General features: G+C 51.4%; 1 protein-coding gene across 1 annotated transcript in view; it reads left to right on the top strand.

The window, feature by feature from the left end:
* Nucleotides 1-210: 210 nt before the first annotated feature.
* Nucleotides 211-14,117, top strand: part of LOC142311261 (uncharacterized) — a 96,904-nt gene continuing 82,997 nt past the window's right edge. The window contains exons 1-2 of the mRNA XM_075349503.1: nucleotides 211-290; nucleotides 7,432-7,519. The gene's annotated coding sequence lies outside the window, so the exon portion shown is untranslated. The remainder of the gene's footprint in view (nucleotides 291-7,431; nucleotides 7,520-14,117) is intronic.

Here is a 14,117-nt window from a genome sequence, read left to right as displayed (position 1 = left end):
CCCCCTAATTACATAACCAAAGGTCCTGACCCGCAGTCACCACCACTACTAGGCTCCGCCCCCTAATGACATCACCAGAGGGTCCTGTCCCGCAGTAACCGACACTGCTAGGCTCCTCCCCCTAATGACATCACCAGAGGTCCTGCAGTCACCACCACTGCTAGGCTCCGTCTCGGCCCCGCACTCACTTCCACTGCTAGGCCCCGCCCTGTGACTGATCACATGATGTGACATCACCACAGGTCCTTCAGCTCCTAGGATTGAGCCGCTCCATAGCAGATCCTGGTCGGGTGTGTATTTGCTGACTATTGTACGGACGTTCAGTGTGGCAGAGGTGTGCGGCACCCGCGGTGTGTGTTATGATGTTCTGCAGCAGCTGTAATACAGTACAATGCATAATACATACTGCAGCTGCTGCAAATCACCTCTTAAAGGGACAAGTTCCCATGATGATGATTTGCTGTTTATTTCTCATTGCTTTATTTGTGTGCAAAAACCGCAGCATCTTCTAGTTCCAGCAAAGTGGATGGGATTTATAGAAACCTCATACCTACTGTGCTTTTTTTTTTTAACTCTGTGTAAACCAACCTGCTGTGCAAATTTGAAATGTGCAACATGTCAATTAGACTTGCAGTAACTATGGGCTTCATTTGTAGATTTCCCTTATGAACTTTGCATGAGATGCAAAAAATCTGCAGATCCAAAAAGGCATATAGTGGAAACGCAGTAACGACTTCGAATCTGCACATGACTTTATCGATAAAGATTTACCAATGCTAAGTAGCAGGAAGTATTCGAAGTGAGTGTTACTGAAGACCTACAATAAAAAAAACAGACAAAAAACAGATAACTCCTCCCCCCGATCAAAACATAAAAAAAGCACCCAAAAACACAATGCAAGTGCAAGTATAGTATTTATTTATATAGCGCTATTAATTCCACAGCACTTTACATACATTGGTAACACTGTCCCCATTGGGGCTCACAATCTACATTCCCTATAAGTATGTTTTTGTAGTGTGGGAGGAAACCAGCAAACACATGGAGAACATACAAACTCCTTACAGATGTGGTTCTTGGTGGGACTAGAACCCAGGATCCCAGCACTGCAAGACTAAAGTGCTAACCACTGAGCCACTGTGCCGCCCAAGTAACCTAATTTACCCCGAAAACCTGCAGCATCATAGACGTGCCATAGTGATGATGGGGACGTACTGAGCAGTCAGTGTGTGCTTGATGTAGGAGATTCTGGTTTGTGTGATTGCTTCTGCAGGAGGACATGACAGGGGCCATACACCACTATCTCCTTTTGATCAGAGCTAGTGATGAGTGAGCTCAACCATGCTCAGGTACTTGTAACAAACAGATGGCGCGACACAAGTACCCGAGTATAATGGAGGTCAATGGGGACTCAGGCATTTTTCTGAAAATTTGAAGTAAGGAAATACAGCGCTCCTGGTGTTGGAAGGTGCTCGAATAGGATCCTGCTCTGTGATCAATGTAGAAAAAGAATCCGGCACTCAAATGATAAAGTAAGGCTATGTGCCCACGGGATCTGTACCCACGGATTTTGCCGCGGAAAACCCGTGGCTTTATCTGGATTTTCTAGATAAATCCGCAGGTTCTAGCAAGTACAGACACTCCCCATGTTATCCTATGGGACACGGGGAGTGCTGTGTCCATACTACGATATGTGCGGATGTTTCGCAGCCGCACATAACTGCATGTCAATTATTCCTGCGGAAATAACTGTGGAAATCCCGTCTCTCCACTATGGAGATACAGGTCGGGACTTCCCCAGGTATTTCCGCACTTGTCCCGCAGGTTTATCGCAACAAAAATGCAATGGATAGCTGTGAATTCCGGGGAGCAGCTGCGGGAAACCTGCGGACAAACCTGCGGCAAAATTCCCGGGTACAATATCCCGTGGGCACATAGCCTTTAGGGTGATTTTTTTTAATGGTGGTCCAAAAGAAAAGTGCACAACACATGACGTTTCGGTCTGGGTGATCTTTCTCAAATCTACACTGAAGTGATATCACAGAAAACAATAAGAAAAATTCATAAATTGTGAAAATACATAAAGACAAAAAATAAATTAGGTGAGACATACTGATACAATATATACAACATGGCAGACACCTCAACATCAGATATAAATAGTTTCTGTACATGCGAATACTCAGGAAAGTTATGATCAAATATAATAAATGTGACATAAGGCATCTAGAATCTCATCATGGTGTCTGTGTATTAAGGGAAACCAAAGGGACATAATGTCTCATGTAAGAAAACTGCATTACAGATGTACCCTGACCACCATAATGTAACAGAAGACTGGTATATTTACAAGGAAAATTGTTTACATAGTACTAGTCAGTGAGGTCCCAGTGTTAACATAAGTAAATAATACATGCTGGAGTGAACAGTAAAGCCTGCTTTACACGGTACGACCGATTGTGCGATTTCACAATCGATCGTACCCGCCCCCGTCCTTTTTGCGTCACGGGCAAATCGCTGCCCATGGCGCACAAAGTCGGTAACCCCCGTCACACGCACTTACCTCTCGTGCGACCTCGCTGTGGGCAGCGAACGTCCACTTCCTGGAGTGGGAGGGACGTTGGGCGTCACAGCGACGTCACACGGCCGCCGGCCAATAGAAGCGGAGGGGCGGAGATGAGCGGGACGTAAACATCCCGCCCACCTCCTTCCTTCCACATAGAGCCGGCGGCGGCCGCGGGAGGCAGGTGAGCTGCTCATCGTTCCCCTGGTGTCACACGGAGCGGCGTGTGCTACCACGGAAACGATGGTCAACTAAATTAAACGATATTATGGAACCTAGCGAGCAGTACCCGACTCACGATTTGTGAGCGATACTGCGTCGCTAGGAGGTGTCACACAGGCCGGCATCGCCAGCGATGCCGGATGTGCGTCACAAAAACCGTGACCCCGACGATCTATCGCACGATAGATTGTCTGGTGTAAAGCAGCCTTAAGGCCATGTGCGCACGTTGCGTTCTCTGCAGTGCGGAAAAGAACGCACCCTTTGGCAGACTGGACACTGCGTTTGTTAAAAAAAAAATGCATCCACAGCGCATGCATTTTGGATGCTTTTTCCATGCATTTTGCATGCGTCTTGGATGCATTTTTGACAGTGCGTTCCCCCGGCAATTCAGCTCTGCTACTTGCCGGCTGACAGCAGACACAGACAGAGCCGGGCGATGAGAATGAACTCGGGTTAACTTCACCCAACTTCATTGTCATACCGCGGCTCTGTCTGTGTGTGGCGTCCTGATTAGTGGTCACCGGTGACCGCTAATCCCCTGAGTGACTGAAGTGAGCAGCGCAATTAGCGCTGCCGTCACTCAGGTACCCGCGGCCAAATGGAGTCCTCCACCCGAGACCGCAACTCACCTGTGACTTCATCGCTGATCGCGCGGCTCACTTCAGTTGCTGCGTGGAGCTGACAGAGAGCGGTCTGGTCTGTGATGGCTCTTGTCAGCTTCATGTAGCAGGGCTGAGAGCGTCGCGGGACCTCGTGTGGATTACGTCGGACCTAGGGGGGTATTTGAGGATTTTAATAAAGCGGGTGAAAGAGTGAAAGATTTTTTATAAAGCGGGTGAAAGAGTTCTTTTTCAGGGTGAAAGCGGGTGTTTTTTTTGTCTTTTATTCCAAATACAGTGGAACCTTGCTTAACGAGAACAATCCGTTCTGGGACTGTGCTTGTTAACCAAGTTACTCGTTCAGCAGAGCAAGATTTCCCATAGGAAATCATTGCAATGCTGACAATTCGTTCCACAACTAGTTAAATGTCCCATCCTGGTCCCCTATTCTATCATTCCACACATGCACAAACACACAAGCACGCACGCACGCCAACACACATATTATATGCTCACCTTACCTTCTGTTCCATCGCCGGTCTCCTGGGACTTGCTGTTCTCTGGTGCGGGCCGTGTATCAGGTAACTATAACGACGAGGGAGGCACTTCCTGCCAGAGCGCTGACGTCAAAGGCAGAGCCGCTTGCCTCTGATTGGCCAGCGCGCTGCCTTTGAGTAGCGGTGACAGGAACCAGGAAGTTCCTGCTTCGTCGCTATGGATGCTGATGCCTGGATGCGTGGAGTGGAGTGGAGCGGAGCGGAGCACTACAGGACCCAGGAAACCGGCGATGAAACGGAAGGTACACATATTATGTGTTCACCTTACCTTCCGTTCCACCGCCGGCCTCATGGTACTTGTAGTTCGTCGCGAGCACGTCGCGATGTACCTGGGAACTACAAGATCCATGAGGCCGGCGGTGGAACGGAAGGTAAGGTGAGCATAATACTGTATGTGTGTGCGTGCGTGTGTGTGTGTTTGTGCGTGCATGTGTGTGTTTGTGTGGACTGGAAGTGCGGGTCAGAGCGCGGTGGATGGACGAAAACGGAAGAGTCTGAGGTGAGTATTTTGCTTGTACAGCAAAGCTTTCTCGTAAAGCGGGTTACAAATTTACAGAAAGCTTTGCTTGTTAAGCAAAATTCTCGTTTAGTGGGTTACTCGTTAAGCGAGGTTCCACTGTAAAGGATTTTTTGGATGTGTGTGTTTATTTTCTTTAACTTACAGGTTAATCATGGAAGGTATCTCGGGGAGACGCCTGACATGATTAACCTAGGACTTAGTGGCACCCGTCACACACAGAGATAAATCTTTGGCAGATCTGTGGTTGCAGTGAAATCATGGACATATTGTTCCATTTGTACACAGCCACAAACCTGGCACTGATTGTCCACAATTTCACTGCAACCACAGATCTGCCGCAGATTTATCTCTGTGTGTAAAGTGGCCTTAAGGCCTTGTGCGCACACTGCGTTTTTTGCCGCGGCTCTTGGATGCAGTTTTGGTCCCAAAACTGCATGCATTTCCTTCACCAGCAAAGTCTATGAGATTTCAGTTTTTCTGTCCGCACCGTGCAGCTCTTTTTTGGCTGCGTCTTTGTGGTGACCACTGCAGCAATTTTTTCTGCGTTTTTGCCAGCGGCTTTATGCCCTTTCAGTCAATAGATTTCACTTAAAAAAATGCACTGGGCAAAACTGCAGTAAAACGCGTCAAAAAATGCATGCCGAGGGAGCCTTTTCTTTGGGCCCAAAAACGTGCATCTTTGTGGCCACCACGAAGATACAGTGTGTGCACATAGCTTTAGACTATCTGCCCACGTGGTGGTTTTTGTTTTTGCGTTTTTTCTTGCTTTTAATAAAAGCAAGGAAAAAGCATCCTAGCAAAGTCTATGAGAATCCTGACTTGCTGTGCACACGCTGCTCCTTTTTTCCTTGCATATTTTGTTGCTGAAAAAAGAAGCAGTATGTCAATTGTTTCTGCGTTTCTATAATTCACTGCAATGCTTTATCACTACAGGGGATTATAGCGCAGGACTTTGCCTCACAGACCAGGCATACAGCATGGTGTGTGAGGCTCTTCACAGCTCAGTAACCCGGAGTCGTCATGGTGACGACCCAGGGTTACCATGGAAGGAGAGGTAAGCCTTCTGAATGCTGCGATTGCATTGATCACAGCATTCAGGGGGTTAAATTGCCGGGGGCGGCGTGAGCACCCTTCCAGGCACTGAGAACCGGGTCCCAACTGTAACATCAGCCGGAGGCCCAGCGGCGATCGTGGGGGTACAGAGCAGGAACCCTGACTGTCAACATGACTTTAAAAAGCACAAAAAGAAGCATGGAAAAACGCAATAAAAATTGCGCATTCCTTCTGCTTTTTTCCTGACAAAACATGTTTTATTTGTGCAGAAAAGAAGCACAGAAAAAAAGCAACGTGGGCACATAGCCCAAAACTGAGGGACAAAAGTACCTGTCAGATGTACTGTAAGGGCCGTTTCACACATCCGACATTCGCCGGATTGCCGGATCCGTCACTCTCCAGTACAGTGTTAATACTGAACAATGGCATCACGGCAAGCTCCGGTCACATGACAGCACGTTGTGGAGGTTGCCGCGATGCACTTGTACTGTATTACACTGTACCGGAGTGCGCCGAATCCAACAATCCGGGGACATGTCGGATGTGTGAAACGGCCCTCAGAGACACAGTGCCGGGAGATGATTGCTGTGTTTAACATCACTAAAGGATAGAGTATGACGGAAAGGAAAACGGAAGTGTAAATACCCTGACCGAGTATAATGGTAAAAGGAAAGTAAGGGGTACTTTGCACGCTACGGCATCGCAAGCCGATGCTGCGATGCCGAGCACGATAGTACCCCCCCCCCGTCGCAGCTGCGATATCTTGTGATAGCTGCCGTAGCGAACATTATTGCTACAGCAGCTTCACATGCACTTACCTGCCCTGCGACATCGCTCTGGCCGGCGAACCGCCTCCTTCCTAAGGGGGCGGGTCGTGCGGCGTCACAGCGACGTCACACGGCAGGCGGCCAATAGAAGCAGAGGGGCGGAGATGAGCGGGACATAACATCCCGCCCACCTCCTTCCTTCCTTATTGCAGCCGGAACGCAGGTAGGAGATGTTCCTCACTCCTGCGGCTTCACACACAGCGATGTGTGCTGCCGCAGGAACGAGGAACAACATCATAACATCGGTCCTTCCGAAAGTATGGAAATGACCGACGCTACACCGATCATACGATTTCGACGCTTTTGCGCTTGTTAATCGTAGTAAAAATGATTCACATACTCCGATGTCGACAGCGACGCCGGATGTGCGTCACTTTCGATTTGACCCCACCGACATCGCACCTGCGATGTCGTAGTGTGCAAAGTACCCCTTAGAGACATTAGCTTACCAGATTGGATCAGATGGACCTCTACAGTGTGAAAACTTGAGTGGGCGCCTGAGGAGAGCGACCTGCTTTGCTGTGGGGAGTGGCGCTAACATGTGAGGTTTCTAAATGCAGGGTGCATAGTCACTTGGGCTGCGCGCGAGTCACGGGGTGCCTTGATGTCACTTCCTGTGTTGACGTAGTGAGTCAGGTGGTAAATGTAAAAAATTCCTTCTTTATTGAAAATCCATTAAAATTTAAAAAGATCCAGGGTTACATAACACTTCTGACATGTTTCTGGCCGTGCGCCCTCAGCCATAGAATGGCTTCCAGGATCCAAGCAAGGATAACATAGCAGGAGGACTTTGATGTTTAAAATAGTTTTTATGTGTGATAGCGCCGATATGGGAGGATCAATGCCCAGGATCAGTACACTGTGATCGCTGGGCTGGAGATTTCCCAGCTCTACTTTTGATTGACCGGGATGTTGCGCTGTCCCCATTGCAGCGAGATGCACACTTGACATCCTGCCTAATCATAAGAGCCAGCAATACCGAGAGGTAAGGAGATTTGCAGGCCTCCTGTCCAGTGGTCTAATATCCTGCAAATTAACTGTCTCCCCTCTAGTGATAGAAGAAAATATTTATTGCCTATATTTCTTGCAGGTTCATGATTTCATTCTTCAGTGTTTGTGAGTTTTATTTGCTCAACGCAGCAAAGGACAAGTCTGTTAAGTCAATTGGACAAAAACAGGTAAAGAATTACATTTTTTATAACTGTCTCGGCTATCTATTTTACTATGTCTCTTCAGGAGAACAATGTGCTAAGGCATGGGACTTAGACCAATACCAAACGTATAATAAATGTTCTTTTAATTTGGTGAAAGACTGATGCACTAAACCAGGGGTGGGGAACCTTTCTTCTGCCGGGGCCATTTGGAATTTCCTACTAACCTTCAGGGGCGGCACCAAATGATCAACTTGAAAACTACCCTGCTATATTTGGTCAAACAATTAATTAACTCCCCCCTACTGTGGTGGCCGGAGCTGCTTCTCTTTGGTGCGGTTGAGATGTTCGGTGATATTGATCATATTGTTTCTCACAACTGTTTTTTCAGGTATGTCTTGCTGGGGCATATACAGCACAGGAAACACTGGGGGTACACATCCTAGAAGAGGCTGGGGCACATACATCCTAAAAGAGGCTGGGGCATGTACATCCCAGGAGGGGCTGGAGGCATGTACATCCCAGGAGGGGCTGGGGGGCATGTACATCCCAGGAGGGGCTGGGGGGCATGTACATCCCAGGAGGGGCTAGGGGGCATGTACATCCCAGGAGGGGCTAGGGGGCATGTACATCCCAGGAGGGACTGGGGGGCATGTACATCCCAGGAGGGGCTGGGGGGCATGTACATCCCAGGAGGGGCTGGGGGGCATGTACATCCCAGGAGGGGCTGGGGGGCATGTACATCCCAGGAGGGGCTGGGGGGCATGTACATTCCAGGAGGGGCTGGGGGGCATGTACGTCCCAAGAGGGGTTGGGCAGCATGTACATCACTGGCGGCAGCACAGACAGCACTAGGTGGCTGCACGGAGAGCACTAGGAGGCAGCACAGAGAGCACTAGGTGGCAGCAGGGAGAGCACTACGAATCGGCACGGGTTACACAGCACTGAGTGGGTACACTGCACTTAAAGGTACACACAGTACTAGGGGGTACAACACTGAATGGGAGGATCATCGATGGGTTACGTACGCACAGTCCTGTGGGGGAAGGAGTCACACAGCACAGGATTGGGAGGCATGTACAGCAGCGTGGCTAGTAACTCTGCTGCGCCTCTGCCTCTGTGTCAAGAGCACAGCGCGCTGCTTACCGCGCCCACAAGGTAAGCCCTGAGCACGCTAGCACAGGCCAGAGTTGAGCCTAGAACGTACGGGCTGCAGTCAGGTCACGGAAAGAGCCCGTACATTCTAGCATCTACCCACAGGCCAGAGTGAGTATGCTTCCTCGCATCATGCAGTGAGATTTAAAGGGCCAGCAGCCCCCCTAGAATGTGCCCATGGGCCGCAGAAAAAGTCATCGTGGGCCGCAGTTTCCCCACCCCTGTACTAAATGAAGGTGAATGTTAAAATTGTGTTAGTATTAGGCTATGTGCACACATTGCGTATTTGCATGCAGTTACGCTGCGTATTGCACTGCAGCATAACTGCATGCGTCCTGTGTCCCCAGCACAATCTATGAAGATTGTGCATAATCCATGCTTACGTTGCGTTTTAGAACGCAGCGATTTGCATGCTGTCAAATCGCTGCATTCTAAAAAGCAACATGTCACTTATTCCGTGCTCTTTGGATGCAGCCCCCGCTCTGTCTATGGTGGGGGCTGCATCCAGATCGGCTTTTTCACTGCATTCATTATGCAGTGTTTCTGCAGAGATTTGAAGCACACATGTGCTGTTCAAATCCTGCAGAAATTTCTGCAGGGACAGGACGCAATGTGAGCACATAGCCTTAATGTAACCAGCACTTAAAGAGGTTGTCCACTGGTATACAGTGATTTTGGTGTCAACGATGTCTGAATGTTTTTCTTCATCGTTCCTTATGGGAGACCCAGACCATGGGTGTATAGCTTCTGCCTCCGGAGGACACACAAAGTACTACACTAAAAAGTGTAGCTCTTCCCTCCGAGCATATACACCCCCTGGATAACCAAATCTAGCCAGTTCAATGCTTTGTGTTCAGGAGGCACACATCCACACATGCATTCTCATCTGATTTTTGATTTTAAAGAGTTGGAAGAAAAGCGGGTCCAAGCTGGACCCCCGGCATGTCCCTTCTCACCCCACTGTGTCGGCGGTGTTGTTAAGGTTGATTTCAAGGCTGGAGCCTTACATGCTGCGCTCCTTCACCATCCCTCGGGCTCTGGCTTGAAGTGGGAGCCAGCACGGTTCTCACTGCTTTGCAGGAGACCGGTCTCTATCTGCAGCCCTTTCAGGACCCTGTCGGACGGAGCACTCATCCTTCAGGGACCTGGCCCTGCGTCTCACAAGCTAAGTATTTGAGACGTTATTGCAGGGGGTCCTTTGCATCTTTATTGTTGGGGAGAGTGTGTCAGGTTACTTTGGTGATATTTCCGGCCGGTTCTCTGGTTTTCACCTGAGAACCGCGCCGAGGGTGCCTGCTCGCCGGCCGCATTGTAAAATTTAGGCCCCGGCTTCGGCTGTGGCCTACTTTCGTTTTCACTGCCCCTGCATGTCAGTCATGCAGAGGGACAGTGCGGCGCCGCCCACCGGCCGTTCATCACAGGGGAGGACACTCCTCTCTGAGGAGATGTTTCCCTTCCCTGTATATCTCCTTGGCCCTCCGGTTCCCGCTCTTGGACTAGGCCCCGCCCCCCCTCCTCACTCCGGCGCCATTTTATCAGCGTTCTCACACTGATCGGCGCTGGCTGCTGCATCTCTGCAACCTGTCTGGGGGTCCGAGCTGTGGGATCCGGAGGGCACACAAAACGGTCTGGTAAGCCACAACCTCTGGTTGTGGACTTTCTTATATACTCTCTGGGGGTCATTCTGAAGGAGTGTGTTCTTACTGCAGAGCCTCCACCTCAGCAGCATGTCTCACACTAGGAGCAAGGCTGCAAGGCTGTACTCAATATGCACTGCATGTAAACTCGTACTGCCTGAACCGAGCACATATCCACATTGTGATGCCTGCTCTAACATGGTGGTGCCTCAGCCTGGAGTCTCCCCAGTGGTCCCTCCGGCTGCTCCGGCCCCGGTGGCTGAACCCCCGGCTTGGGTAGAATCGTTTTCTAAGGCTATCTCCCAGTCCTTTGCCGACTCCATGGGACAGCTGTCCCGGACTCTGCTGAGCATGCATCAGCCCCCTTCTCAGGGCGCCTCTGCTGCTTCGGCTCGCTCTGCAGAGCTCACAGAGGATTCTTCATCTGCTCCCAGACCCCGTCCTCCTAAAAGGAGACGCATGGTCCCCTCTCCTTCCTCGTCCCGCGGCTCCGATTCACGAGCCGACTCGCAGGACGAGGAGAATGTCTTTACTGGGGGCTCGGACGCTACCTCCATGTGCCCCATTGATCTGACCGAGGGTGATGCGGATGTTAGTGATTTGATTGCATCCATTAATTCCATACTGGACCTCAATCCGCCAGTATCAGAGGAGCAACCCTCTCTGGCAGAAAAGCACCAGTTTACCTTGCCTAAGAGAACAAGGAGTGTGTTCTTTAACCACTCCAGTTTTCAAGCCACTGTGTCCAAGCCCAGAGCCTGTCCTGACAAACGCTTCCCAAAGCGTGGTTCTGATGACCGTTTTCCTTTTCCACCAGAGGTGGTCAAGGTGTGGGCTCACTCACCAAAGGTAGACCCTCCGGTGTCTAGACTCTCAGCCCGGACAGTTGTATCTGTGGCTGATGGCACCTCACTTAAGGATCCCACTGACCGCCAGGTTGACCTCCTGGCCAAGTCTGTCTATGAGGCGGCAGGGGCCTCGTTCTCCCCATCCTTTGCAGCAGTGTGGGCTCTCAAAGCCATCTCTGCTTCCCTAGAGGAGATGCATTCCCTCACTAGGGACTCTATGCCTGAATTGGTTGCCTTAACTTCCCAGGCTTCAGCCTTTTCAGCCTACGCCATGTCTGCCATGCTGGAGGCTTCTCACCGCACTGCGGTGGCCTCCGCTAATTCCCTCACTATCCGCAGGATCTTGTGGCTTCGACAGTGGAAGGCAGATGCTTCCTCAAAGAAGTACCTTGCTGGGCTCCCATTTGCTGGGTCCAGGCTGTTCGGTGAACAACTGGATGAAATAATTAAGGAGGCTACTGGCGGGAAGAGTACTTCCTTGCCACAGACTAAACCCAGGAAACCTGTCCAGGGCAGGAACCAGTCGAGGTTTCGTTCCTTTTGTTCCTCTAACTGGGCGGCCTCTAAGCCCTCGTCCTCGTCCATTAAATCAGCCAAGGACCAGAAGCCCACCTGGCGCAAGAAGCCGCGTCCACAAAGGTCCGCAGGAGCTGCTGCCACCAAGGCAGCCTCCTCTTGACTATCTGGCCGAGCCAGCAACGTCCTTGGTCGGTGGCAGGCTCTCCCACTTTGGCGACGTGTGGCTTCAACACGTCTCTGATCAGTGGGTGCGGGATATCATCTCCCACGGCTACAGGATAGAGTTCTCTTCCAGCCCGCCAAACAGATTCTTTCTGTCAACTCCCCCCTGCTCCAAGGCCGCCGCCTTCTCTCAGGCCGTGGCATCCTTACAGGCCAACGGAGTAATTGTATCGGTTCCCGCCAGGGAACGGTTCAGAGGTTTTTACTCAAATCTCTTCCTAGTCCCCAAAAAGGACGGTTCCTTCCGGCCCATCCTGGATCTCAAGCTTCTCAACAAGCATGTTCAGGTGCGGCATTTTCGCATGGAGTCTCTGCGATCAGTCATTGCCTCAATGACCCAAGGAGATTTCCTGGCATCCAGCGACATCAGAGATGCCTATCTGCATGTGCCAATTGCCGTTTCACACCAGCGTTGGCTACGTTTTGCAATCGGAGAGGAACATTTCCAATTCGTGGCTCTCCCCTTCGGGTTAGTCACGGCCCCTCGAGTATTTACCAAGGTCATGGCAGCAGTGGTTGCGGTTCTGCACCTCCAGGGGTTGGCAGTGATTCCTTACCTGGACGACCTTCTTGTCAAGGCTTCATCCAGTGCAGACTGTCAGCGGAGTGTCTCGCTCACTCTCGCCACGCTTGTTCAATTCGGGTGGCTTGTCAATCTGCCCAAGTCCACTCTGACCCCGACCCAAAAACGTACGTACCTAGGGATGCAATTCGAGACTCTGCCGGCACTTGTGAAGCTGCCCTTAGTCAAACAGCAGTCCCTCCATCTGGCGGTGCGCTCTCTGTTGAGGCCCCGCCGTCATTCCATCAGGAGGTGCTGGGTCAGATGGTGGCGTCAATGGAAGCGGTTCCCTTTGCCCAGTTCCATCTGCGTCCTCTGCAGCTGGACATTCTCCGCTGTTGGGACAAGCGGACTTCTTCCTTGCACAGGTTGGTGGCTCTGTCGCCACAGACCAGGAGCTCTCTTCAGTGGTGGCTTCGGCCCCTCTCTCTGTCTCAGGGACGCTCCTTCCTGATCCCGTCCTGGGTGATTCTCACCACGGATGCCAGTCTATCCGGCTGGGGAGCAGTATTTCTCCACCACCGAGCACAGGGCACTTGGACTCCATCCGAATCAGCCCTCTCGATCAATGTGCTGGAAATCAGAGCTGTGCTTCTAGCTCTCGTAGCCTTTCACCACCTGTTGGCAGGCAAGCACATTCGAGTCCAGTCAGACAACGCGACAGCAGTTGCCTACATCAATCACCAGGGCGGGACTCGCAGCCGCCTGGCAATGTTGGAGGTTCAACGCATCCTTCAGTGGACGGAGGACTCCAAGTCCACCATATCCGCAGTCCACATCCCAGGCGTGGAAAACTGGGAGGCAGATTATCTCAGCCGTCAAACCGTGGACAGCGGCGAGTGGGCTCTGCATTCGGCAGTGTTCCGGTCGATCTGCCGCAAGTGGGGCACTCCAGAAGTGGATCTAATGGCATCCCGGCACAACAACAAGGTCCCGGTTTACGTGGCTCGCTCCCACGATCCTCAGGCCTTTGCAGCGGACGCGCTGGTTCAGGATTGGTCCCAGTTTCGTCTGTCTTACGTGTTTCCCCCTCTAGCTCTCTTGCCCAGAGTCCTGCGCAAGATCAGAATGGAGGGCCGTCGGGTCATACTCATTGCTCCAGACTGGCCCAGGCGAGCTTGGTACCCGGACCTGCTCCGTCTGTCCGTAGAGGTGCCGTGGCATATCCCGGACCGCCCAGACCTTCTCTCACAAGGTCCGTTTTTCCGCCAGAATTCTGCAGCTCTCAGATTGACGGCGTGGCTTTTGAGTCCTGGATCCTGACGGCTTCCGGCATTCCTCCCGAAGTCATCTCCACTATGACTCAGGCTCGGAAGTCTTCCTCGGCCAAAATTTACCACAGGACTTGGAGAATTTTCCTGTCCTGGTGTCGTTCTTCCGGCCATGCCCCTTGGCCTTTTTCCCTGCCGACCCTTCTGTCCTTCCTGCAGTCTGGTCTGCAACTAGGACTATCCCTCAATTCCCTCAAGGGACAGGTCTCGGCTCTGTCAGTGTTGTTCCAGCGGCGTATCGCCCGGCTGGCTCAGGTGCGCACCTTCATGCAGGGCGCATCTCACATCATTCCGCCTTACCGGCGGCCTCTGGATCCCTGGGACCTTAATCTGGTCCTCACGGCCTTGCAGAAACCCCCTTTTGAGCCTCTTAGGGAGGTTTCTTTGTTTCGACTTTCACAGAAAGTCGTC

Source organism: Anomaloglossus baeobatrachus, chromosome 5 (genome assembly GCF_048569485.1).
Source record: "Anomaloglossus baeobatrachus isolate aAnoBae1 chromosome 5, aAnoBae1.hap1, whole genome shotgun sequence".
Lineage (NCBI taxonomy): Eukaryota > Metazoa > Chordata > Amphibia > Anura > Aromobatidae > Anomaloglossus > Anomaloglossus baeobatrachus.
This window is presented reverse-complemented; position numbering and strand designations above follow the sequence as displayed.